Source organism: Neltuma alba, unplaced genomic scaffold, assembly GCF_004799145.2.
Source record: "Neltuma alba isolate B1F8T4 unplaced genomic scaffold, ASM479914v2 tig00010586_pilon, whole genome shotgun sequence".
Lineage (NCBI taxonomy): Eukaryota > Viridiplantae > Streptophyta > Magnoliopsida > Fabales > Fabaceae > Neltuma > Neltuma alba.
Window position 1 is genome coordinate 9,581 of NW_021635450.1, and position 1,916 is coordinate 11,496.

Consider the following 1,916-nt stretch of genomic DNA (forward strand, 5'->3'; position numbering starts at 1 on the left):
TGAAAGAAGAGGTTGGCCGCGGCGAAGGTTGACAGTGGCGACCAGATATCTGATTGCAGGGAGTTGGCCGCAGCAAAAGAAAATGTTGGCAGTGGCGAAGGTGTCTCGAGAGGAATCCTTCAGTTTTGCAAAGAGTTGGCCGCGGTGAAAGTATCCCGAGAGGAATCCCTCGGTTTTTCAGATAGTTGGCCGCGGTGAAGGAGAAAGTTGGCCGCGGCAAAAGTTGGCAGAATGCTTATCAGATACTGGACTCCACTGATGCAACGTGAAAGATGCTAAAAATCAAGAAAATCAGTATATTTATTTGTATTTCCAAAAATTTTGATGCTATGCAAGATGAAAACCTATACTATGAACAAATATGCAAGCTAAACTACCTAAGATGCTACCCAAAAAGATCAAAACTTCAATTGACAATCAAATAGCACAAGCTAACCTAGAGAACCAATTTCTTAGCTCCCCGACAATGGCGCCACTTGAAGAGAGCCTTTCTATATCGTTCGCTTTGGGGTTCTCACTCAAAATTTAATCCAAGCTATGCAGTATAATGCAAACTCGGGTCGTTTTTCTTTTGGGAGCCTTAATTAATTACCTAAGTTAGACTAAATGCTATGCAAAGTAATAAAAAGGGGTTTTTGGGTTTTTAACATTTAATGAAATGTGCCAAAACTGAATACAATGAAAACAAATCTAAGATACTATGTTTTTGGAGTTTTTAAGATAATAGTGATGTAATGGAAGTGATTGATAGGAAATCTCTTGAAAATGGTTTTGTTGGCAATCATGGTTCACTTAAAATACTGGGAGTTTCAAAAATCCATTAGGTTTTCTTAAAAAGAACCTCATTAACTCAATGAGTCCAAAGCTTACATTAATGAACTCATTAATGTAAACTTTGTTTAGCTTCCCTAATGTGTAAATTTGGAATGATCATGCAATTGGCTTAATGTAACACACAATCAACTCAGTACCCAAACACAACCATGCAAGATATGAGAGAATCATGAGAGATACAATAAGCATATATGCAACTACATATATTTAAGCTCATAGTTCAACATCTATCAATCCAAAATACAAATGCTAATCAGTAACCACTGATTACAGAATTAATCAAGCATCTAACTAAGACTTTACAACTCCTAAACCTAGGAAATCATAAATGCCTAGCTAAAAACTAAAGATTAAAACTAAAACTCCCCTTTGAAGCTTGGGAACTCATGCTACTCCACCATCTTCAAGAGTTGAAAAGCTTAGCTCATCATAGCCTTGGAATCAACTCTAACTAGAGGGAGATCTTTAACCATAACAGTAGCAGATGAAGGAAATGAAAGTGGATGAAGAAGGAGTGCAGGAAAATGGAAGGTGAAGAAGATGGAGATGGAGGATTAGGGTTTCTGTGGGAGAGATGAGAGAAGATGATGATAGAAACGTAGGTGATGGCTGAATAATAAGAGTCTGACCTTACCATACCCAAAATAGGGTTTCTAACCCGAAAATTACGTGTATGGGTCGGTTCCTGGGGATAGGCAGGTCAAAATTTCCCGAAATGGTCGCGTCTGAAATTTGCTGATACGAGGGGTTTGCCGCGGCGAACCATGGCAGAGAGCCTTGCTTCAACAGACGATGTTTGCCGCGGCGAAGGCAGAAGTGTGCTATGGTGAACTGAGGCAGAGGATCCTTTCTTGCTTCTTGTGCCTTGAGTTCTTCAATTCTGGCCCCAATCTCTAGTGTCCTACAATAAAAAGCAACAAATTGAAGTATCAATTGTCCTAGAAATCAATTGAATCTAATTAATAACCAATTATGACAATTTTATCCTAAAAAAGACACTAACTTGAAGTACGGACTCTTAATCTAAATTAAGCACATTTATCATTAAAAAGGGCCAGAAAATACCACAAAATCATGGATAA